We start from the raw sequence: 26,023 nt of genomic DNA, 5'->3' as shown, positions 1-26,023 counted from the left end.
AGACAAAGGACAGTATTCTTCTCTCCCAACATCAGTGGAGTTAAACTGGTGGATGGGTCATGAATATCAGGCCTATAGTATTCTATACACTCCAACACAGGTTATTTTTATATAGAATCATTCATATAAAGTAATCCCAGAACATTTCACAGCCAAATCCAGCCTTCACATACAGATCTGAGCAAGGTGATTAGAATGTGGAAAAAATTCACAAATGTAGTATGCACTGATGTAATAGAGCCCTGGTGAGGACTCCAGCATGGAGCCATGAAATTGATAAGAATGACAGCCAGCAACCCATGTAAGTAACACAGTCTCTACATGGACGCTGCGTCACCCTAACTACACTGACATAAGCCCTATGCCTCTTGTGGAGGCAGAGTTATTATAACAGTGTAGTAGGGCACTTACATTGGCGGGAGCAAGACTGTGGTGCGTACACCGACACAGTTAGGTCGACATAAAGCTGCCTTATGTCCACCTAACTATGGAGTGCGGACCACGGCTAAGTCTCAAGTCCTCTACTTCTTTCACATTCTACTGAAGTGCTGTTGATCACATATGCTTTTAGAACACCTTGTTTTCCTTTCGCTTCTGTAATCCAGTCCCCTCACTGTTTTCTCTCTCTCTCTCTCTCTCTCTCTCTCTCTCTCTCTCTCTCTCCACTTCTCTTACCTCTTTTACTGCTTCCTTTGGTAGCTTTTCCACCTCTTCCCTCTCCTTTCTCCATAAAAGTAATACAGGATTCTCTCCCTGTTTCTTCCTTTTCCCCACTCTACATTTTATTCCTTGGAGACTTCACCTGCTCACATGGTTTCTACTATAGTGAGCTGTCAACATAGAGATAAATCTACCTCTCTGAGCCTGCCCTGTTCTTCTGCACACAGAGCCACACCTCTCTAACAGGTATTACCTTGAACAGCCACTGTCAGCACTTGCGCAATATGTCCAAAATGGAACTTACTTTTATTCCCAATCCCTGTCACCACCATCCTCCTTAGGTCTCTTAGGCTCACAATCTCAGTATCATCTTTGACCTCTCCCTCTTCTCACACATGCATGAACATTGTTGCTACTTTTTCCGCAATATCCCTTTCCACCCTCAAAGGTAAAACACTCGTCCACCCTCCATGTCATCTCCCACTTGACTACTGCAACCTCTCTCTCTTGCTTCCCGGATACCAAGTTCACTCTCCTCCAGTACTTCAAAATGTTACAAACAAAACCATGTCCTTTTCTATCAGTTACACCTTGTCACTCCTCCCACAGTTTAAATTGCTTCACTGGATTCCCCTTGACCATCAGAAGAAATTTTAAATTTCTTGCTCTCACCTTCATGGCCCTTCACAACTCAGCCCAGCCTGTTCTACAGGTCTGGCTTGGTCTCCAGTTATGTTCCCTATCCTATTGGCTCTCCAGGGCTGACAAGTGTAGAAACTAGTAAAATGTTATTTTACTCACAGAAATGAGCAGATATGATTCTGAATACACAAGGGAAGAAGTTCTGATTAGTAAAGAGGAGCCATTTTTATACAGTCACCTTTCAGAATAGAGTCAGTCTTTGATAATTAAGAGTCTGATTCTGATCTCCCTTGCACTGGTTAAAACTTCACTGACTTCAGTGGAATTGCACAATTTACTCTGGTGAGATCAGAATAACCTTATGGTTTTTGTGCTTGAGAAGATGACTCAGCCTTTTCATATTGGCTGCGTAGATTTTATGCTTTCCTGATATTAAGGTAGAACAAAGTCCATGGTTCATAAAAAAGGACTCTGCACCAGGATTTGTGATCACTACATTACTATTAGCACTATGCTTAGTAAAATGTTGTGCCATTTGTAAAATATCCCTAAGTCATAGAGCGCATTAAGTGGATATACATAAAGATTTCACTGCATCTTGAAATAAGAACCAAAAGGTCACCATGACAGATATGAAGAGTATTTCACAGATCAGCTTCAAAGGCTCCGAGAGAGAGGATCCACTGGACACTATTTTGTTGTACTGTATTGTAAGAATTCTTGTGCATATTTGTCTCGGCCAGTTTCAGAGGCACACGAAAGAGTCAAATGATCGGTAGTTTGGCTTGGATTACAACTCATCTAGTATTTTGTTTTAACCACCAGCCCAAACACACACTGTTTACCTGGCTCAAACAACAGAGACCTACCAGTCTGCTGAGGTACTTCCCATTACCCTACTAACAGTACTCAGACATTAAAAATAATCCCATCTGCTACACACAGAATTGTATTGACTTGTAAAATTCTCTCACCCATTCCCCAAGGCATTTAAGCACCAATACCTTCTGAGAAACAATTCTGTAAATCATCAAACAAACAACTCTTTCCTTCCCTCTGCAAAATACTTTTATACTTTTGTATAAAATTTTGAAGAGGAGGGGAAAAAAAGTAAAATGCCTTTGATGAGCCTGAGGACAAGCAGCAGAGAGAGATAGACTCCATGTACTTCTGAATTTAATTTTTTGTTCCTTCTGCTTCTAATCAAAAAAGATCCTCTCTCTAAGTTGACAGGTCTGCCAACTTTGAACTAAGCTGCATATGGTTTTGTAGCATGTCCACTTGATCTTTCACACTGCTCAGTTTCATGAGATTTGACTGCTCAGATGAGAAATATGAGTAAGTCTTACTGATCCCTTTAACTAAGCGGCATTAAAAACGTACCCTTCAATATTTCAGTTTTCTAATTCTAAGAACTATTTCCTGTCACCACTTGCTCTTCCTAAATTTAACTTTTGCTAATGAAATAGTCTGCAAAAGAGAACAGCCCCTAAAACAGTCCCATAAATTTTGTGGAAAATACATGTTCAAAAAATTAACATGAACGTGGGAATGAAAGCTTTAAAGCATGCTACTCTTCTTAGCTGAAGGTCACTGTGGTCAGTGTCACTGACTAGCCAGCTGAACAAACCAGTGACAGTTTAAAAGAGGGGGGGAAATATCCTTACACAAAAATAAAATGTTCATTGTGGAACATGCCCCCTAAGACATTGGATCATCTAAATCTCCCAGCTTCTGTAATACAACAGTTGGAAGGCTCTAAGACTGTGCACAATAAAGTGCTTTATTCAGGGAACCATATGACTCCATCAGTCATTCAAGCACATGTTTGGCACAGATTGAAAGTGAAAAGCATAGTTAAGTCAAATATTTCAAAACTGAACTTGTCTTTCTAACACATATGGTTTATATATTGGTGTAATAGCTATATAACTTTTCAGTTCTCGTATCATGTCATTAAATTACAAAATGATCTCTATTGCACTGGACTGCATGAGACTTTTTCGAAGTTAACACATGCCAAAAAATTAGGGCTGTCGATTAATCGCAGTTAATTCATGCGATTAACTCAAAAGAAATAATTGCAATTAATTGCAGTTTTAATTGCACTGTTAAACAATAGAATACCAATTGATATTAAATATTTTTGGATGTTTTTCTACATTTTCAAATATATTGATTTCAATTACAACACAGTGTACCATGTTCACTTTATATTATTTTTATTACAAATATTTGTACTGTAAAAATGATAAAAGAAATAGTATTTTTCAGTTCACCTCATACAAATACTACATACAATCCCTTTATGCTTCGGCCACCATTCCAGAGGACATGCTTCCATACTAGTGACACTTTAAAAAAAAAAAAAAAAGGGCATTAATTAAATTTGTGACTGAACTTCTGGGAGGAGAAACTGTACGTCTCCTACTCTGTTTTATACCTGCATTCTGCCATGTATTTCATATTATAGCAGTCTTGGATGATGACCCAGCATGTTGTTCATTTTAAGAACACTTTCACTGCAGATTTGACAAAACGCAAAGAAGGTACCAATGTGAGCTTTAACACGGCTGCTACTCTGAAACCTAAAGAGAGCTGCAGCACTCAAACCAAGGTTTAAGAATCTGAAGTGCTTTCCAAAATCTGAGAGGGATGAGGCATGGAGCGTGCTTTCAGAAGTCTTAAAAGAGCAACACTCCGATGAGGAAACTACAGAACTCAAACCACCAAAAAAGGAAAATCAAACTTCTGCTGGTAGCATCTGATTCAGGATGATGAAAATGAACATGCATCGGTCTACACTGCTTTGAATCATTATAGAGCATCAGCATGGATGCCTGTCCTTTGGAACGGTGGTTGAAGCACAAAGGGACATTCAAATCTTTAATGCATCTGGCATGTAAATATCTTGCGACTGCAGCTACAACAGTGCCACGAGAACGCCTGTTCTCACTTTCAAGTGACCTTGTAAACAAGTAGTGGGCAGCATTATTTCCCATATATGTAAACAAACTTGTTTGTCTTAGCGATTGGCTGAACAAGAAGTAGGACTGAGTGGACTTGTAAGTTCTAAAGTTTTACATTGTTTTGTTTTTGAGTGCAGTTATGGAACAAAAAAACCTTCAATCTGTAAATTGTGCTTTCATGATAAAGAGATTGCACTACAGTACTTGTATGAAGTGAATTGAAAAATACTTTTTTGGTTTTTTTAGAGAGCAAATATTTGTAATCACAAATAAATATAAAGTGAGCACTGTACACTTTGTATTCTGTGTTGTAATTGAAATCAATATATTTGAAAATATAGAAAACATCCAAAATATTTAAATAAATGGTATTCTATTATTATTTAACAGCATGATCAATCAGCCAATTCATTTTTTTAACCGCCCGATTAATTACTTTTTTTTTTAAACAACCTTAATAACTTTTGTTTACCCTACTGTCCTGATTCTGGAAAGTCTATTTGTTCCTCAAATCACAATGCTGTAACATGGCTAATATTAAAATTTTGGTTCTCTGCTAGATGGCTCTATACTAAAGCCAGGAAAATTCTTAACTCTCAAGTTTCAGTTTTATACATGCACATGGCACTGACTTTCTGCCTTGTTCTCAGACCAAATCCTCCTCACCTTATACAATTAGTCCCACAGACTTCAATATGATTAAATAAGGCAAACATGAGTGTTTGGGATGATTAAAACAAAAGTAATGTGAGCCTGATTTGTATGCAGAATGGATACTGAAATGCATAAGAATCCTACTCTAATGCACTCAGACAGGAGTCTTGTATATTTCAATATCCCGCCTGTTCACCACAATGAACTGTGACAAGTGGAGTTTTGAAAATAAAATTTTGCCATTGATTTGCTTGGGGCCAGAAGTGTTATAGTGCATTTTAACAAGCAGGATCTATGCTTAGTTTTCTTGTATGGAATACACACATTTTATTTCTATATTTGTTTAAATAAATAAAATGTGTGTATTTCATACAATATAAATATATTCTGGTGTTGCCCATTCCTGTTTGCAGTTTGTTTGTGATTGACAAAGAAATTCTGAATCAGGGTCAGTGAAAGAATAGAATTCTGGTTCTTTTTGGATTGAGCATTTCAGAATTCAATGAGTGGGAAAGGCTATAAAAAGTTTGAAATAAAATACTTTTCAGTAAACCAAGCTATATTGTTTGTAAAGTGTGCCATGTGTGTGCACAGTGCTTCCCATGACATGGAAAAAGTTAAGAGCCCAGCCTCCTGGGAGTTCAGTCTGTCTCAGATGAATTTGAAGTACAAGATTCAAAACCAAGAAGGCAGCATATGGCATCTTAGGCCTGGTCTACACTACGAGTTTATGTCGGATTTAGCTGCGTTAAATCCGAATTAACCCTGCACCCGTCCACACAACAAAGCCATTTTTTCGAAATAAAGGGCTCTTAAAACCGATTTCTGTACTCCTCCTCAATGAGGGGATTAGCGCTGAAATCGACATCGCTGGGTTGAATTTGGGGTAGTGTGGACGCAATTCGAAGGTATTGGCCTCTGGGAGCTATCCCACAGTGCACCACTGTGACCGCTCTGGACAGCACTCTGAACTCGGATGCACTAGCCAAGTGTACAGGAAAAGCCCCAGGAACTTTTGAATCTCATTTCCTGTTTGGCCAGGCGAGCTCATCAGCACAGGTGACCATGCAGAGCTCATCTGCACAGGTGACCATGCAGTCCCAGAATCAAAAAAGAGCTCCAGCATGGACCAAAACGGGAGGTACTGGATCTGATCGCTGTATGGGGAGAGGAATCCATGCTATCAGAACTACATTCCAAAAGATGAAATGCCAAAACGTTTCAAAAAAATCTCAGAGGCCATGAGGGACAGAGGCTACGTCAGGGACGCAACACTGTGCCGGGTGAAACTTAAGGAGCTCAGACAAGCGTACCAGAAAACCAAAGAAACAAACCGATGCTCCAGGACAAAGCCCCAGACATGCCGCTTTTACGCATGCAATTCTAAGGGGGGCCACCACCACTACCCCACCCCGTCCGTGGACTCCGATGATGGGGTACTCTCCACCATGGCTGAGGATTTTGCAGATGGGGAAGATGAGGATGAGGAGGAGAAGGATGAGCTTGGGGAGAGCACACAGCACACTGTTCTCCCCAACAGCCAGGATCTTTTTATCACTCTGACTGAAATACCCTTCCAACCCAACAAAGCCAGAGAAGGGACCTCTGGTGAGTGTACCTTTTAAAATATAATACATGTTAAAAAAGCAAGTGTTGTTTAATGATTAAGTAGCCCTGAGGACTTGGGATGCATTTGTGGCCAGTACTGCTACTGGAAAACGTTAACATGTCTGGGGATGGAGCGGAAATCCTCCAGGGACATCTCCATGAAGCTCTCCTGGAGGTACTCTAAAAGCCTTTGCAGAAGATTTCTGGGGAAAGCAACCTTATTCTGTCCTCCACGGTAGGACACTTTACCACGCCATGCTAGTAACAAGTAATCTGGTATCATTGCATGAAAAGGCTGGCAGCATATGGTCCCGGTGTTTGCCGGCATTCAAGCAACAGCCGTTCTTTATCTCTCTGTGTTATCCTCAGGAGAGCGACATCATTCATGGTAACCTGGTTGAAATAGGGCAATTTGATTAAGGGGACATTCAGAGGTGCCCGTTCCTACTGGGCTGTTTGCCTGTGGCTGAAAAGAAATCCTCCCTGCTGTTAGCCACACAGAGGGATGGGGGGCCATTGGCGCTGAGCTGTTCGCGTTTGGCTAGCAGGGATCTTCCCTGATACCAGCCAGGCAGTGGGGGGAGGGGAAAAGCAGTCATCCCAGAAAACTGGATGGGGGGAGGGGGTTAGTTTGGTTTCGGCTGCTGCACGTTAACAGGAAAACTGCAGCACTAACTCAACGGGCTTTGCTTGGTATGGAAAAGGAGGGGGCTGCTGTTATGAAGGTTGCAGAAGCCAAAAGACTATGGCTTACTATGGCCGCCTGCAAGCCAAATTTTGTTGCCCAGCCCTGCTTGTGTGATCTCCAACACCAAAACCGCAAGCACTCAATACAAGATGCAAAATGTGACCTTGTACCAAAATCACGTTCTATGTAATGCGAATAAGGTTGTTCACCGTGAAAGAGTATAGCCATTGTTCTGTAAAATGTATCTTCTTAAATACTTCACTCCATTTTTTTCCTCCAGCAGCTGCAAATGTTTCAAGCCTCCCTCCTTTGTCCCAAAGGCTATCTCAGATAAGGCAGCAAAACAAAAAACAAAAACAAAAAAAAAAACCAAACACCGCACACACACAATGAACTGTTCTCTGAGCTCAGGCAGTCGTCCGGCACTGACAGAGCTGTGTGGAGGGACACAATAGCAGAGTACAGGATGGCGGCCGATGAACTTGAGGAGAGGTGGCAGCAGGAAGATCAGAGGAGGCATGAGGAAACGGTGGGGCTACTGCAGGATCAAATGGACATCCTCCGGCGTCTGGTGGAGGTTCATGAAAGGCAGCAAGATCACAGACTGCCACTGCAGCCTCTGCTTAACTGTCCTCCATCCTCCCCAAGTTCAATAGCCTCCTCACCCAAACGCCCAAGAATGCGGGTGGGGGGGGAGGCAGACTCCAGCCACCCAGCCACTCCACTCCAGTGGACAGCCCAAGCAACAGAAGACTGGCATTCAACAAATTTTAAAGTGGCCTTTTCCTTCCTTCCTACCCTCCTCCCACACCCAACCCGGGCTACCTTGTGAGTTATCTCCCTATTTTTATAATCAATTAATAAAGAATACATGTTTTTTAGATGATAGTGACTTTATTTCCTTTGCAAGCAAGCTGTGATCGAAGGCAGGATGACGGGTGGCTTACAGAGAATTGGAGTCAACCAAGGGGCCGGGTTTTCATCAAGGAGAAACAAACAGAAGTGTCACATAGTACCCTGGACAGTCATGAAACTGGTTTTCAAAGCTTCTCTGATGCGCACCGCTTCCTGCTGTGCTCTTCTAACTGCCCTGGTGTCTGGCTGTGCATATTCAGTGGCCAGGCGATTTGCATCAACCTCCCACCCCGCCATAAACGTCTCCCCCTTACTCTCACAGAGATTGTGGCGCACACAGCAAGCAGCAATAACAATGGGAATATTGGTTTTTCTGAGGTCTGAGTGAGTCAGTAAACTGCGCCAGCGACCCTTTAAACGTCCAAATGCACACTACCACCATTCTGCACTTGCTCAGCCTATAGTTGAACAGTTCCTTACTACTGTCCAGGGTGCCTGTGTACGGTTTCATGAGCCAGGGCATTAGGGGATAGGCTGGGTCCCCAAGGATAACTATAGGCATTTCAACATCCCCAGCAGTTATTTTCTGGTCTGGGAAGTAAATCCCTTCCTGCAGCCGTTTAAACAGACCAGAGTTCCTGAAGACGCGAGCATCATGAACCTTTCCCGGCCATCCCACATTGATGCTGATGAAATGTCCCTTGTGATCCACCTCTGTTTGCAGCACCATTGAAAAGTACCCCTTGCAGTTTATGTACTGGCTGCCCTGGTGGTCCGGTCTCAAGATAGGGATATGCATTCCGTCTATAGCCCCACTACAGTTAGGGAATCCCATTGCAGCAAAGCCATCTAGTATGACCTGCACATTTCCCAGAGCCACTACCTTTGATAGCAGCAGCTCAATGACTGCATTGGCTACTTGCATCACAGCAACCCCCACAGTAGATTTGCCCACTCCAAATTGATTACCAACTGACCGGTAGCTGTCTGGCATTGTAAGCTTCCAGAGGGCCATCGCCACTCGCTTGTGAACTGTGAGAGCTGCTCTCATCTTGCTATTCTTGCCCTTCAGGGCAGGGGAAAGCAAGTCACAAAGTTCCATGAAAGTGCCCTTGTGCATGCGAAAGTTTCACAGCCACTGGGAATCATCCCAGACCTGCAACGCTATGCGGTCCCACCATGCTGTGCTTGTTACCCAGGCCCAGAATCGGCGGTCAGGGTTACATGGCTTACAGGGTTGGCTTACAGGGAACTAAAATCAACAAAGGGGGTGGCTTTGCGAGAAACAGAATGGCCCCCTCAAGGATAGAACTCAAAACTGTGTTTAGCAGGCTGTTGATTTCACGGAGGGAGGGAGGAGAAAATTAATACAAAACAAATATGGTGTATTTCTTGTTTTGATCCACTTCATCTATCTTTATACATCTTGCTGGCAGCAGACTGTGCAGTACGACCGCTAGCCATCATCATCTCCTGGGTGCTCAGCAGAAGATGGTGCAGTATGACTGCTGGCCATCATCTTCTGCTAACTGTAGGTTAAAAGACTATCCCACAGTGCTCCATTGTTCACTGCCAGTAGGATTGAATCGCCATGAGACGAAACTTAAAAGCGAAGTGACCTGGTTGAGTCACTCCCATGTTTGCCCAGGTGCCCCTGACCTCATCGAGGTCGGTTAAAAGAGCACCCTGGATTACGTCAACGACGGCTACCAGTCATACTGCACTTTCTGCTGCCAAAAGGTAATAAACTGCTGCTGTGTAGCAATGCAGTACCACATCTACCAGCACTCAGGAGACATACGGTGACAGTTAGCTGGGTGGGCTTCATGCTTGCCGTGGTATTGCGTCTGCACAGGTAATTCAAGAAAAAAAGGCACAAAACGATTGTCTGCCCTTGCTTTCACAGAGGGAGGGAGGGAAGGAGGGAAGAGGGGCCTGACAAAATGTACCCAGAACCACCCGCGACAATGTTTTAGCCCCATCAGGCATTGGGATTTCTACTCAGAATTCAAATGGGTGGTGGAGACTGCAGGAACTGTGGGATAGCTACCCACAGTGCAACACTCTGGAAGTCTATGCTCGCCTCGGTCCTGTGGACGCACTCCGCCGACTACGTGCACTTAGAGTATTTGTGTGGGGACACACACAATCGACTGTATAAAAACGCTTTCTACAAAACCGACTTCTATAAATTCGACCTAATTTTGTACTGTAGATAAGACCTTAGAAAAAAAGTGATTTGAAGACAGGATTTGACATAGGGGAGGAGTGCTTGACACACACACAATGTGGACTACAATAATAACGGACCCAGATGTCCCATCCAACAAAAAAAGGAGCAGGAAAAAGCTAAAGGGGAGGAAATCTCAGTGAGATTTTCCGTGAAGAATACCGCTATCTTCCCCAACTGCTTTGCTGGATGAGGGAAATGAAGAATTAGCTCACCCTCATAAAACCGGCCATGGGATTGCCACCTAAACCAGGCCCGTAGGAGGCCAAGGCCAAGTGTGGGGGGTGCTGTGTCCCTGCACCAGCACTGGGTCTTCAGCAGCCTCACTCCCTGGCAACATGATTCCAATCCTTACGGTTATGGGGAGCCACTGAAAGATACTACTGCCTAAGACTCTGTTGTCTTTTCCCCCGAACTCTGAGGGTGGAGAACAATCCCACCTCACTTATCCCCACCCATGCCCTATTCGGGCACATCTGTTTCTTCTACTTCAAAAACTCCCTCTCCGTAAGAAAATCCAAGCCTTCCTTCCAATTGCAGGCTCCATCCAGCTCACAATCAAATCAATGGAAAGCAGCTCGTTGATCTCAAAGGGGGTTTGATAGTGTCCAACAGGAGGAACACTTACAGGGAAGAGAAATACCAAGCATCTTTTCAAAAAGAAAAGGAGTACTTGTGACACCTTAGAGGCTAACAAATTTATTTGAGCATAAGCTTTTGTGAGCTACAGCTCACTTCATCAGATGTAGCTCACGAAAGCTTATGCTCAAATAAATTGGTTAGTCTCTAAGGTGCCACAAGTACTTCTTTTCTTTTTGCGAATACAGACTAACACAGCTGCTACTCTGAAATAAGTAGCTTTTGTGATCAGTTAATCAGAAGTAATCCATACAGCTCCAACCTCAAGTAGCATGCATCAAATATACTTAGATTTTTTTTTGTGATCAATCTACAGAATTAGAAAAAGAAAAATCAAAACAGCAAATATATCAGAGATGGTCTATGAGCAGAAAAAGCAGTGAAGTGTATGAAGTAAAATATTAGCAGCAAATTATTTGCCCAGCCACAATAACCATATAGCTTATTATATTAAACCACAAATCTCATTCTGCTGCTATTATACCAATAGAAATCTGAAGTAACTCCATTGAAATTAGTGGCAGCATTTCCCGCCTCTCCCCCCCCTTGCAGGTGCTGAGATCCATGCAGAAGGAAAACGTTAACACTTTTCCTTTCTGGACCCTCAGAAAGAGACTGCTCTAAGATTTATTGGCTAGGTGCAGAGCTCAAATTTAAATGTTTTCTCAGTCCTAGTTGTAGAAGGTGCAGTTTGATCATTTTCTGGATTATTCAATAGCCTCTGAGCCAGGGCTCTGGTGAGGGAGGTAGGGAACCCAGACCTTCGCTGTGTCAGGCAGTATTCCATCCCATATACCACTAGCAGTAAGGAATACCTTGAGTGTGAGCTTCAAATGTGCTTTTCACATACATTCATGTGCATGAAAATCATTTGTTCCAATGTTCCCAGAAAGCATATAGAAAGGAGGAGAGAATGTGACTGAAGCACATTCCAGCATCACTTTAAGTCAATGTTAAAAAGAAGAATTTTGTGGCATTTACCCATGTCTGGTGAATAGGATTCTAAGATGTGTAGTTATGTCCATAATGCACCTTTGTTTTTATGGCTATACCTGCTACTGGTGCTACATGATAGAAAAAGAAAACTTTACTTCACCTGTACTAACAAAGTTACCAGTTAAGTCTTTTTGTTAAATTTATATATACACAAGTCAAAAGTAAGGGTAACATTTCTGGCATAAAAGATTCTTTGATGCCTGGTGTCCTATCAGTGGATTTACACAGGGTCGGCCAAATCAATGGAGTTATGCCAATCTACACCAGTTGGGGATCTGGCCCATTAATACACAAAATCCTTTCTTCTGTAACCTGAAACGTCCATCAATGATTCTATTAGCACACCTAAAATGCATGCATTCGTCTCGGGGCTCTCCCCTTACTGGGACTCAAAGGAACTGTGAAATACACTGATCTCCACTCAGTCTTTTACTATTTTATTTATACATTCTTTCAACAAAAACAAACGTTCCAGCTAAGAGAGCTATCGGTCGTGTCCTTTAGGTGCCCTGGCAAAAATACAAGAAAAGAAAGATTCATTTGGAGGTCATAAATATGACCTCCAGTTCATAGAGAAGCACCAGTTACAAATGACATGGCTCAATACTTCTCAGTAGACTATATCTGAGGTCAAATTCTGCTCTCAGCTACAGGTGTGCAAAGTTAGCAGTTTTAATGGGTGAAACCAGTGACAGAATTTAGACTCAGATAATGTAGATTAAATAATATTCGTCACAATACTCATTTTTTTAAATGAACTAGCAGGAGCACCTCAGAGTTAGGCACATTAAGAAATTAGTAAAAAGAACAGGAGTACTTGCAGCAAAAATAAATTTGTTAGTCTCTAAGGTGCCACAAGTACTCCTGTTCTTTTTGCGGATACAAACTAATATGGCTGCTACTCTGAAACCTAAGAAATTAGTGGATGCCTAGGAGCACACTTCTGGGACTACTGATGAATAAGTACTCAGATGATGCCCAGCCTCACATCTATTTATGTGTGTATGTTCATTTCACTTGTTTAATGTGGTGTTAATACAAGGGAGCTAGAGGATTTTTCATGGGTTTTTTTTTTTTTTAAATACAAAGGCACATCAACATTTGGACCAAGGGAAGTTTATACTTAAAACTTTCAAGGATAGGCTGCCACGAGAGCTTCCCCCCCACCCCCACTCAATCAGCAGTTCTCCCTCTATAGAGTAACAAGAGATTTTAAAAACACACAGGAAATAGCAAACTGCTATCATATTGTCAGAAAAGACTTTTTCCTCTTAATGTGTACACATAACTAGAACATACTTTTAACGATGACAAATGTTAACTGAACAAATATCTTGTGGAATAAACTAGCTGATGACCCTTTTTTTTTTGCCAAGTTCTGCATCCAGCTTTTTCATGCCTTGTTGTAGAATAGCCAGCATGGTTAACAGGCCATGAAATGTTTCATTGTTGCCATATTAGATCATATATTTGATACAAGAAAGAATGCATTTATCCAGTCTATGGATTCGTCATGTTGAACTTCTGGATGGGCAAACAAACAAAATCAACCCACAGCTCTTTCATATTTATTCAAGTTCCAAACCAGGGAGGGCACTTAAATTAAGTCATTTTTATGCATTTCTTGGCTTTGGAATTACTTGGAAAATTGGTCAAGGTTGCTTAAAGATTTTAAGTGAAACAGTGGAGCAACGTCAGAATTCAGGTCTGTAAAAACTAAGTCACTCATTGAACATTGACACTAATACTTCACATTAGATAGCAGTGTGTTTTCAAAGTGATGTGCAAACATTAGACAATTAGTTCTGACAACAGTCCTTTGTGATAAGTATTATTATGCTCATTTCACAAATGAGAAGCTGAGGCTAAAGTTAAGTGACTTAACTAAGGCCACAAAAGAAAGCAATGGCAGAGCAAGAATTAGAACTCCACCACTCGACTCCCACAATAATGTTCATTCCACTGGCAATGCTCTCTGTCAAATAAACAGCTTTCTTGTGCTATATCATGCAGACGCTTACTGTAAAGTTTACCTGATGATTCTCAAAGTGATTTGTTATCTCTTTTCCAACCTCCTAGGACCCTGATCCTGAAAGTACCAGCAAATGATTGTGTAGGGGCAAACCATTTTGTCAGGTAAGTGTAATTTTTTACATTTATTTAACAACAAACAAAAACAACAACAACACAAAGAAACTGCTACTAAAAATTAAAACTCTGTAAAGTAACATAAAAGTCGAGTTATCTGTACTAGAGTTTTTACCTCAAGTTACTTCACTAAAAATTATCACGTTTGCAGAGGCTAGTCTGGATACTGCCCAAATGGTTGTGGTTTATCCTGGGATCAATCTAGAATAAACTACAAGCATTTGTTGTCTGGAACAGAAGTTTCTGGAATGGCAGACTAGCCTTTACTGATGTTAACTACCTCTAGTCAATGGGCAGATAACTGAAAGTAAAAAGACTCTAGTGAAGAAAAACCCTTAACCTCCATCTGACTAATGACTTTAGTTACTAGATCAAAATGATCTCATAAGATTGAGTACAAACATTAAAACTGAACCCAATAATTAATCAGGAGCCCAAGAGAGAAGAAAGCCCAAACTTCAGTTTTTACCCTGTGAATAATAGAGGAGAAACTTGCTGTTAGCCACATAAACAGGATTCCCATCAGTTAACACTTTCCGCCTGGACTATAATTTTAGCACTCAGTAGAATTATATGGCCGTTCTCCACCGACAAAAAGATGCTTCACTTGTTACTTCCAATGAATAGTCCTAGAGTACCAGCCTATCACACAGCTCAATTCTTCATACTAGATAAAAATTGCACAGGTAGGGCCCTACCAAATTCACAGCCATGAAAAAACACATCACAGATTGTGAAATCTGGTCTTCCCCTGTGAAATCTGGTCTTTTATGTGCTTTTACCCTCTAAAATATAGATTTCATTGGGGACACCAGCTTTTCTCAAATTGGAAGTCCTAACCCAAAAAGGAGTTGCAGAGGGGGTTACAAGGTTATTTTAGGAGGAGGTCATGGCATTGCTACCCTTACTTCTGTGCTGCCTTCAGAGCTGGGTGGCCGGAGAGTGGCGGCTGTTGGCCAAGTGTCCAGCTCTGAAGTCAGTGCCCTGCCAGCAGCTGCACAGAAGTAAGGGTGGCAATACCATGCCACTCTTACTTCTGCGCTGATGCCTTCAGAGCTGGGTGGCCGGAGAGTGCGAGCTGCTGACTGAGGACTGATACCAGTCAGCTCTGTGTTCTTGGAGAACAAGGGCGCAGTATCTAGCCTGTCTGACTCATGAAAGACATAACACCCCCCCCCCCCCGCCAGCTTCTGTTTAAACCAAAACCCACCAGAAAAAAGACTTGCAGAGAGCAATGAAGGGTGGATGGGAGACACACCTAGACCCCTCTTGACAAGAGTGACAAGATTAAGACATCTCCATTAGCATATAGAAAGGAAAACAGAGACAATTCCCCTAGCCTCATCTGCATGAAAGATGGGACATGGAGACATCTCAATTTGCATACAGAATGGAGAACAGAGAACCACACTGAACTCTGGGATCAGAAAAGCAGGGAAGCACGACATCATGGGGGCTCTCTGCTCCAGATGTTAATGAACCTACACCTGCACACACCCAGCTCAGCAATTATCAGACCAATTCTAGTGTAAATCCGCAATTGATATCCCAAATACTGAAGCAGCCTAGTTGAATTGTGAGCTCCCTGGAAGAAAACACCACCCATAGCCAAGAGTGATCAGCTCCTATTGTCTAGCCTAAAGAAAACCCTGGGCACTTGGCCAACAGCCACCACTCTCCGGCCACCCAGCTCTGAAGGCAGCGCAGAAGTAAGGGTAACAATGCCATGACCTCCTCCTAAAATAACCTTGTAACCCCCTCTGCAACTCCTTTTTGGGTTAGGACTTCCAATTTGAGAAAAAGTCATCAGTTTACCCATAAACAAATCTAGCATTCTCCCTTGAACCACTGTATTTTCTCTACAAAACCCCCTACCTATGCCCAGGTAAATGTTCTGATGCTTAGATCCAAACTATGCATCAGTTCCACTGAGACTCTATCTTCTCCTGACTGACTGTGCTGGGGGCTCTGCCTGTCTCCAGCACTCGGGACCCTTAACTACCACCATCACCTGGGAACCCCGACCAGTTCAAGCCTCATGGAGTTGGTGAGATCCCCTACTCAGAGGGATAAAGACTAAGGCCCACATCCTCAAAAGGTATTGGGGCACTTAACTCCCATTGATTTAAATGGGAGTTTGGTACCTAATAGCTTTGAGGATCTGGACTAAGTGCATCTCTGTCTCAGCAGCTGGTCCTGGACCTTGTCTATGGTGGGTTTTAACTGCTGGTGTAAATTTCAAATATCTACAAGGAACCAGTCCTCAGTCAGTTTAAATTTCAGTTTAAATTGTGCTTACATCACAATTTACAGGTTACATCATTAGAACTATGTTAATTCAGACCAGAGGAGGATCTGGCCCATGATTTACATTGTTGCAACTTATCTCTGTTTGAAGCCTGAGTAAACTGCACCTGGACAATTCATGCCAGGCATATTTAATCCTAATTTAGCGCCAGGGCAAGGAGAGGGAAATGGACTAGATGATCTTGAGGTCCCTTCCTGCCCTACAGTAATATGGTTTTATATTACATTAGTGTAAATCATATGTATATTAGGGTTTGCACCAATACAGGTACACCAATAGTTACAAACCAAAGTGTAGATTCATAGATTTTTAAAGGCAGAAGGAACTATGGTGACCATCTAATCTGGTTTCCTACAGAACACAGGATATACGATTTCCAATAATTCTGGCCCAAACTCAATTTAAGGTTGAACTACACAAGGCCCCAGTCATCACAAGAAATACTTATCAGCTAGCGTACCACACAAGATGAGCAAAAGCATTAGAACCTTCAAATAGCCATCCCGAGAGTCTACAACTTCCAAGGGCTTTAATGCTCTTTTCAGTAATCTTTAATTTTTGTCATTATGAAATGCAGCTACTGCAGAGAAGAAAGGTATTCTGTTTCTGCTTATGATAGGGACAGATGCATTAATTATCACAATTACAGATGTCACCATACTGTTATACGCAGGACATTTTGCAGCTGAACTTCCCTGGTCAGTTTTCCTAAATGGAATCTGGGTCAACAACCCTGACCAACAGATGTGGATTCTCCTGAGAGAAGATGGCATTTTCCTAATTCGTTGTTGTCTTTTAAACCAAAAGTTTATATAATTAATAACCAGCTATATTACACATAGGCTAGAAGCTAATCAGCATTCTACGCTTTAAATCAGTTAACGTATCTGTAGCACTAAGGACCCACAGTTTTTAGGGAGACAGAATTACACTTTACTAAATACCACTGAGTACGTGACACTGGTTTCTGAAAATGCAATCTGGAAATAAATATAGCTGAAGGCTATACATTTATACGTGACACTGAGTGTATTTCCATTACCACCAGTACATCTCAGTTTCTACTTAAGGCCAGACTGTGGCCAGTCTCTGTCTGGGGGAGAAAGGAGCATAACTTTCTCCCATTGTCACAACCACAATCCTTGCTCTTCTTTGGCTACTACAGCTAGCTGTACAAAGAAAGGCGTGCATATTGCAACTCATTACAAGGCTGTACTAACCAACATACAGTAATCTGCCTGCATGCTTGTGGCACAATATACCTAGTCCAAAATCCATTGAAGTCAATGGCAACACTCTCAATGACTTCAGTAGGCTACAGTTTTGATGCAATACCTCCAGTGTTGGAGACTAAGGGTATGTCTACACTATGAAATTAGGTCAATATTATAGAAACCTTTTTTTAGAAATTGATTTTATACAGTCGATTGCATATTTCCCACTAAGTGCATTAAGTCGGCGGAGTGCGTCAACCCTTGATTAGCATCGACTTACAGAGCCATGCTCTGTGGGTAGCTATCCCACAGCTCCTGCAGTCTCCACCGCCGATTGGAATTCTGGGTTAAGCTCCCAATGCCTAATGGGGCAAAAACATTGTCGCAGGTGGTTTTGGCTACATGTCATCAGTCGCCCCTCCCTCCATGAAAGCACTGGCAGACAATTGTTTTGAGCCTTTTTTCCATGCAGACGCCATACTGCTTTCAGCAGATGGTGCAGTAGGACTGCTAACCATAGTCATCCACTGCTTTTGCTGCAACTCTGCTCTGCTGCTATTCTCTCAATAGTTAATTTCTCCATGTTGTCTGGCATGGGCTCCCAGATACATGTTCTTCCTCAGGAAATGCACGGTGCTAACTGTCATCATCCATCTCTTCCACTGCAACTCTGCTCTCATGAATCCACCTTATAGGTCCTCTCATCGTTTTCTATAAATATCTATTCCCATGGCATCCGTCATCAGCCACCACTTCCACTGCAACTCTGCTCTCCTGCAGATGCTATACCACGGCAAGCATGGAGCCTACTCAGATCACCGCGGCACTTATGAGCATTGTAAACACCTCACACATTATCCTGCAGTAGGTGCAAACCAGAACCTGTAAAAGCAGGGGAGGAGGCGACAGCAGCACGGTGACGAGAGCGATGAGGACATGGACACAGACGTCTAATAAAGTACAGGCCCCGGCAATTTGGACATCCTGGTGGCAATGGGGCAAGCTCATGCCGTGGAATGGCAATTCTGTGCCTGGGAAACAAGTCCAGACTGGTGGGACTGCATAGTGTTGTGGTCTAGGATGATTCCCAGTGACTGTGAAACTTTCACATGCGTAAGGCCACTTTATGGAACTTTGTGACTTGCTATCCCCTGCCCTGAAGCACAAGAATACCAAGATGAGAGCAGCCCTCACAGTTCACAAGCGAGTGGCGATAGCCCTCTAGAAGCTTGCAACTCCAGACAGCTACCAGTCAGTTGGGAATCAATTTGGAGTGGGCAAATCTACTGTGGGGGTTGCTGTGATCCAAGTAGCGAATGCAATCACTGAGCTGCTGCTATCAAGGGTAGTGAGTCTGGGAAATGTGCAGGTCATAGTGGATGGCTTTGCTGCAATGGGATTCCGTAACTGTGGTGGGGCGACAGATGGAATGCATATCCCTATCTTGGGACCGGACAACCTTGGGAGCCAGTACATAAACCGAAAGGAGTACTTTTCAATGGTGCTGCAAGCAGTGATGGATCACAAGGGATGTTTCACTGACATCAACGTGGGATGGACAGGAAAGGTACATGACGCTCACATCTTCAGGAACTCTGGTTTGTACGAACAGCTGCAGAAAGGGACTTACTTTCCAGACCAGAAAATAACCGTTGGGGATGTTGAAATGCCGATAGTTATCCTTGGGGACCCAGCCTACCCCTTAATGCCGTTGCTCATGAAGCCATACACAGGCAGCCTGGACAGTAGCAAGGAGTAGTTCGACTACAGGCTTAGCAAGTGCAGAATGGTGATAGAATGTGCCTTTGGATGTTTAAAAGCTCACTGGTGCCTTTTGCTGACTAGGTCAGACCTCAGTGAAACCAATATTCCCATTGCTATTGCTGTTTGCTGTGTGCTCCACAATATCTGTGAGAGTAAGGGGGGGGAGGGCGGAAGACGTTTATGGCGGGATGGGAGGTTGAGGCAAATCGCCTGGCCGCTGATTACGTGCAGCTAAACACCAGGGCGATTAGAAAAGCTCAGCAGGGCATGCTGTGCATCAGAGAAGCTTTGAAAACCAGTTTCATGACTGACCAGACTATGGTGTGACAGTTCTGTTTGTTTCTCCTTGATGAAAACCAGGCCCCTTGGTTCACTCTAATTCCCTGTAAGCCAACCACCCTCCCCGCTTTGATCACCACTTGCAGAGGCAATAAAGTCATTGTTGTTTTAAAATCATGCATTCTTTATTAATTCATCACACAAATAAAGGGATAACTGCCAAGGTAGCCCAGGAGGGGTGGGGGAGGAGGAAAGCACCAGGCGGGGTGGTGGATGAGGGGAGGAGGGAAGGACAAGGCCACACTGCACTTCAAAACTTATTGAATGTCAGCCTTCTGTTGCTTGGGCAGTCTTCTGGAGCCCTCCCACCGCATTCTTGGGTGTCTGGGTGAGGAGGCTATGGAACTTGGGGAGGAGGGCAGGCAGTTACACAGGGGCTGCAGCGGCGGTCTGTGCTCCTACTGCCTTTCCTGCAGCTCCACCAGATGCCCGAGCATATCAGTTTGATCCCCCAGTAGCCTCAGCATTGCATCCTGCCTTCTCTCATCACACTGCCACCACCTCTCCTCTTGCTCCCGCAACCTCTCATCTTGCTCATCCCTCCTGTCCTCGCATTCATTTTCTGCTTTCCTGGACTCTGCCTCCACACATACTGCATGAACTCAGGGAACATTTCATCGTGAGTGCATTTTTTTTTTGCCTTATCATCTGCTCTAGCCTCTGGGATGGAGATGATAGGGGAAGCGTTGAAATATTTGAAGCTGCGGGAGGAAAAAAGGGAGAGTAGAGAACAATGGATAGACTCTTCCACAGTGAACCAAGCTGCTAAAATTACATAGCACATGTGCTTTCTGTACAAAGTTGCATTTTGCCTCTTATATTGAGGGCCTGCTGGTTTGGTGTGAGAGATCACGCATGCAGAGCTGGGCAACAGAATTCAGCTTCCGGGCAGCCATGGTAAGCCACAGTTTTTTAGCTTCTTCAACCTTCATAACATGTGGGAATGATTTCAAGCAACAGCACCCTCCTTTCCCATGCCAAGCACCCGTTGGGTTGGCCATTTAAAAGTAGGGGCTGCGGTTTTCGGGTTAATGTGCAGCACAAACCCAACTAACCCCTCTCCCTTCCCCCCCCCCCACACACCCAGTTCTCTGGAATGATTGCTTCACCCCTCCTCCCATCACATAACTAGTATCAGGGAAGATCCCTGCCAGCCAAGCACGAACAGTTCAGCGTGAACAGCCCCCCCGCCCCCCAGCGAGTGGCTAAAAGTGGGGATGATTTCTTTTCAGCCACATGCAAACAGCCCAGCAGGAATGGCCACCTCTGAATGTCCCCTTAATAATGTCCCTAGAGGATTTCCGCTCCATCCCCAGACACATTAACAGACTTTTCCAGTAGCTGTACTGGCCCGCAAATGCATCCCAAGTCTTCAGGGCAAATTAATCATGAAACATGCTTGCTTTTAAACCATGTATTATATTTACAAAGGTACACGCACCAGAGGTGCCTTCTCCTGCTTCGTGGTCCAGGAGCCTGCCTTGGGAGAGTATTGGCTCCAGTGTGCTAAACAGTTCCTGGCTGTTGGGGAGAACGGTTTCTCTGCTTGCCTGTTGTGCACTATCCTCCTCCTCGTCCCCAAAATCCTCATCCCTGTTGCATGAGACTACCTTGTTGAAGGTGTCCATGGACAGGGGTGGGGTAGTGCTAGGGGAATCCCCTAGAATTGCATGCAGCTCATCATAGAAGCAGCATGTCTGGGGCTCTGATGCGGAGCGGGCAATTGCCTCTTTGGATTTTGGTAGGCTTGCCTGAGCGTCTTAATTTTCAAGCGGCACTGCTGTGGGTCCCTGTTATAGCCTCTGTCCATCATGCCCTTGGAGATTTTTTTCAAATATATTGGCATTTTGTCTTTCGGAACAGAGTTTTGATACAACGGATTCGTCTCCCCATACAGCGATCAGATCCAGTACCTCCCGTTCAGTCCATGCTGGAGCTCTTTTGCTATTCTGGGACTACATGGTCTCCTGTGCTGATGAGCTCTGCATGGTCACCTCTGCTGATGAGCTCGCCACGCTGGCCAAACAGAAAATGAAATTCAGAAGTTCCCAGTGCTTTTCCTGTATACCTGGCTAGTGCATCTGAGTTGAAAGTGCTGTCCAGAGCGGTCACAGTGGAGCACTGTGGGATAGCTCCCGGAGGCCAATACCATCCACACTACCCCAAATTCAACCCGGCGATGTCGATTTCAGCGCTAATCCCTTCGTCAAGGAGGAGTACAGAAATCAATTTTAAGAGTCCTTTAAGTCGACAAAAATGGCTTCATTGTGTGGACGGGTGCAGGGTTAAATCCATCTAACACTGTTCAATTCGACCTAAACTCGTAGTGTAGACCAGGGCTCAGTAGTGCCCCAAATGAAAGGTTTTGCCTAGCAGGCACAATTCTGACTTTACTTAGTTCTTTTCATATTAGAGATTTCCTGTGATCAAGATTCCTTGTCATATGAATTTTAGACATGTTGAATGTGACATGAACGATACAATTCAACGTATAATGTACGTGTTTATATATGGTTGAACGTTAAACTTAAAAAACCCAATATTTGAGGTAGGCTTCAGGTAAAAAGGCAAAAACAAAGAAAAATGGAAATGGAAAAAGGGATCAGAGCAAACAAGAGATCCCTCCAAAATGAATACCAAGAAGAGAGTCATACCTTCTGAACAGAATTGGTTGTTGCAGGAGATAGAGAGCCAAGGAAAGTTTGCCCACGTAACAGAGCATGGCCTTGTAAGCATTAGACTATTTCAAATCTAAACTGAAAACACCCCTAAAAATGGCATTTTCCAGTTTATGACACCTTTGCTGTGAAGAGCCAAGAACAAAATAATTTTGTCAGCCTGTAAAGGACACAGGCTCTAATAGTTAGATTCTCATATCTCAGATGCAAGGCTTGGCAACAAGCAACGGCAGCTCTGGGTTTTTCAGAGAGAGATACACATGTGCACATTGCTCCATTGCCCCTACGGGCTCTGAACTAGCAGGGGATTGAAAGTGACACACAGTTTGCTTGAAAAATAGATCTCACTGTTGTCAATTTGCATGTTACAATGAAGCCCTTTACTAGAAATGATACTGCCCAAAAGGAAGCATATGAATACTGAATAAAATGAAACCCTGGCAGGCTCCATGGACAATTTACACTGGCAATTTGAGAAATGTTAGAAGCATAAGGACCACTAGTGATAAAACTGTCAGGATTAGGAAATGTGAGATCTGAACCAGGCTGGTGAAGATCCAGATAAACTATTACAGGAATTCAGACTTTTTAAAAAACAGAATTTCATGATCAATAGTGTGTCAACTCCAGCTGACAGTTTCAGTAGGAATAACAGATAAACATAACCCTGATTTGTTGCAGTCACTCACAGATCATTAGAGAGCTGCTATCAGAGCAGTCTCAGTGCAGTAAGCAGGATGACAAGTAGTCTGAAATGTACGCAGTAGATCATTACTTAGAAGTTGCTCTTCATAGCTAGGTAGCAACATTTCCAACAACCTTCAAGGGAAAAAGGGAGATTAGAAACTTGGCAAAAACAAACAAATTGGATACCTCCCTGCAGGCAGGGGAAACAGACAAGATCAACTGGAACAGAGCATTTTCAGGGCGGCAACAACTGTAAGAATGGCAGGAGACTGGGAATTGTAAGAACTAATAGTTATTAACATAGAAGGTTTAGGATTGGAAATAGGAAGACAAAAAGAAAGAGCCAAATCCAATAAGTGGCTCTTGACAGATGGTTGCCCCTTAAGAGAAGTTATAATTATCCATGATCTTAAACTCTCAGAGCCACTAACATTCATTGTATAAATATTTAGGCACTTAAACTCTCAAACTGTCCATGTGAAGTACTACTATGCAAGCACAGAAACCACTATATATGGTTTAATATCTCAGATGTATAAATCTTTCCTTCTTCAAAATACCAAAATCAAGCAGGTTATATTATGAACCCTGCATAGCAAGTTCTCAGCCCAGCTGCAACACGATTCATTGAAGAAGCACTAGACATTCCTTGATTCCACAAGCTCATATGCTCTTAGTTCTCACATCTGATGGGTTCGTATGCTACCAGTTGACTGACCAGTTGATGTCTTCCTAGCTCACTATCTGGGGATGTCAGTTGACTAAAATAATGACCCCAGTTCACTCATACAAAATTACATAGAATATGTGTGTTCTCAAATCAAGTGGATCATGAAGCTCTATTTGTGATAGGACTATGGCTCTGTCTTCACTAGGAAAATGATAATGGTATGTTAACTAACGTGGGTTAACCCTTGATAACTAGTGTGTTGATAAAGGTATGTTTTCTTAACCCGTTGGTTAACATGGGTTAACCCCTGTTAGTAACCATAAGGTTAATTTTCTTAATAAAGACAAAGCAATAATCCCAGAGTAAATCCGCTGTGCATAAATTTAGGGACTAAACAAAAGCCAAATTTCAAACTGGAATAGTAGACACATGCAAACAGGTCTGTAGGAACAGGTACTACTTTCACTGCTGTGCTATATATTTATGCAGTTTAACAACTCACTCTCTCTCATATAAATTATACGACAGCTACTCGTTAAAGCAGGGGACAGAATCAGACCTCCGTGTTTGATTCCTGACTCTGGCACTAACTTGCTGAGTTAACTGGGGACAAGATGATTCCAAATATATCCGTGAAACTGGCATAAGAGAGCTAAGCCAATACTGTTAAACATTTTAAGCAAATATTTATTCAAATATTTAAATAAATTCTCTGTGTTCCCTTAGCATGAATATTCTAGCTAGAAAATAAAGCTTTCACTAATGAGGGGGAAAAAAAAAACAAAAACAGATATTAAGCCTGAATTGCCCAGATACTCATCTAAAATGGATTATGACTCACATCTGACTAACAGTTCAGATTTCAAATTCTGCACCAACATGCAATTCAAAATTCTTACTGCTGGTGGTTACTTACAGAAATTATCCACTCAGAGACCAGAAACAATACCACATGACCCAGGAAACTAACCAGCAAAGTACAAATATTCACTTTCAAATATTCATGTGGAACTGTCCTCCACTGAGTCTACAGACTCAGGATTAATAGCTGAATTCACAAGTGATTTTGAATGATAAATCCATTTTCCCCAATTTATGTGCAGAAAATTCATAAACAGAGAAGCAAAGTATTTTTAATATATTACTCATTGTAAATTGTTTGCCCTTCCCTAAATAATTCTTACCAAATTCACTGGTGTGTTGTAAGGCTAAATTTTCCATAAAGTTCTTTGGACTCCTCAACTGAACACTAAAGATATGCAAGTTTTTATTGTAAAATAAACAGGAACCAGGTGAATAGCCCAAAGCAACAGGTTGGGGGGGGGGGGGGGGGAAAGAGAGAGAAACTGTTGAAGATTCTCTACATACTGGAACAGGACCCAAAAGAAAGGCTATGGTGTGAATAGTCTTTAGTCCTTGAGCTATTTATGCAGGTCTCAGAGTATCAGCCGTGTTAGTCTGTATTCGCAAAGAGAAAAAGGAGGACTTGGGGCACCTTAGAGACTAACAAATTTATTTGAGCATAAGCTTTCGTGAGCTAGAGCTCACTTCATCGGATGCAGGTCTGCATTTCAAGTTACTAGGACAATTTAAATGAGGTGAGATTTCAAAGCAATCGCGAGTGTAATTAGATGAAACACATAGCAAAATCCTTCATTCCTAAGAAAATAAAGAAACTTTAGAAAAAAGGTCTCCCACGCTCCTTCAACCCCAAAGGGTAAGACTAGGTCTGATTTGTGCAATGAGCGGACAGATTTTGTTAAGGCAAAACTTGAAAGTAAAGACAACTTTTGTATGGCGTGTGTCCCTCCGTCCCCTGCATCAGCAACGAGAATCGCCTGCCACATTGCCCCGGCTGGGGGTCGGGAAGAGGCATGAGGAGCGTCAGTGCAATGCAAGCTTGGGTGCTTTGCGGCTGGAGAGCTGGCGCTGCAGCTACGCGGGCAGCAATCCTCCAGCCCGGCTCTCCGGGCTGCAATGAGCAGCCGACGCAGCGTGAATGCTTTCACTCCCAGGCGACAGCTAACTCCCCCTTACACGCAAACACAGCGGCGCAACCAGAGCGACAGAGGAGCCGGGGAGGCTGGGGAACGCGGTGCGGCTGCTACTCTCAGAGAGGAGCTGGATTTGCAGAGCAGACGGGACGGCATGGTAACTGGAAGAGGAGAGCTGCAACGTTTGCAAAGCAGCCAGGAGAGGAGGGGGAAGTTTGTTTGTTCTTTTGTGTTTGTTTTTTTTGGGGGGGGGGGGGAGAAGAGAAATGCAAATATTCAG

At 43.1% G+C, this 26,023-nt stretch overlaps 1 protein-coding gene and 1 long non-coding RNA gene across 3 annotated transcripts in view; one reads left to right on the top strand and one right to left on the bottom strand.

The window, feature by feature from the left end:
- ADAM12 (ADAM metallopeptidase domain 12) overlaps positions 1-26,023 on the bottom strand; it is a 374,238-nt gene that overhangs the window by 323,554 nt on the left and 24,661 nt on the right. The window lies entirely within an intron of this gene.
- The window catches only part of LOC122460962, a 36,139-nt gene continuing 35,509 nt past the window's right edge, over positions 25,394-26,023 (top strand). The window contains exon 1 of one of the 2 annotated variants that reach the window (XR_006282623.1): positions 25,394-25,900. This is a non-coding gene — a long non-coding RNA (uncharacterized LOC122460962). The remainder of the gene's footprint in view (positions 25,901-26,023) is intronic. The other variant, XR_006282624.1, reaches the window with a different exon arrangement.

This window comes from Dermochelys coriacea, chromosome 7, assembly GCF_009764565.3.
Source record: "Dermochelys coriacea isolate rDerCor1 chromosome 7, rDerCor1.pri.v4, whole genome shotgun sequence".
NCBI lineage: Eukaryota > Metazoa > Chordata > Testudines > Dermochelyidae > Dermochelys > Dermochelys coriacea.
The sequence above is the reverse complement of the archived record's forward strand: the minus strand, read 5'-3'. Positions and strand labels throughout refer to the sequence as shown.